Below are 539 nucleotides of genomic sequence, written 5' to 3'. Positions count from 1 at the left end.
TAGGTTTCTTGACAGACAGACAGACAACAAAGTGATCCTATAAGGGTTCCGTTTTACCTTTCGAGGTACGGAACCCTAAAAATATTATTACGTAAAATATTACATACAAAATAGTTACATGGTACCTACCTACTCTTTATAATATACCTAAGTAGTTATGCAATATAAGCAAATACCTACGCACCTACCTAATAATATTCATGACTAGCTTCTACTCGCGGCTTCGCCCGCGTGGCCTACAGGAAACAAATGGCATTTTGTTTTCTTAGCTGACACCTCAAGAAAAAACCTACTTTCCAAATTTCAAGTTAATAATATCAATAATTCAAACTGTCCCATACAAACTTTCATCCCCTATTTTACCACCCTTATGGGCGAATTTTCCAAAAATCCTGAAACACGTATTTCTTCATTTGTAACCGAAAACCCAAATACCAATTTTCATGCAAATAACTTGAAAAATGACGGACTTTCATACAAATTTCCATCCCCCATTTAACCCACTTAGGGGTGGAATTTCGAAAAATCCTTTCTTAGTG

General features: G+C 35.8%; 1 protein-coding gene across 2 annotated transcripts in view; it reads left to right on the top strand.

Annotated features, from left to right (window-relative positions):
* The window catches only part of LOC117993725 (facilitated trehalose transporter Tret1), a 57,505-nt gene that overhangs the window by 29,477 nt on the left and 27,489 nt on the right, over window positions 1-539 (top strand). The window lies entirely within an intron of this gene.

This window comes from Maniola hyperantus, chromosome 24 (assembly GCF_902806685.2).
Source record: "Maniola hyperantus chromosome 24, iAphHyp1.2, whole genome shotgun sequence".
Lineage (NCBI taxonomy): Eukaryota > Metazoa > Arthropoda > Insecta > Lepidoptera > Nymphalidae > Maniola > Maniola hyperantus.
This window is presented reverse-complemented; position numbering and strand designations above follow the sequence as displayed.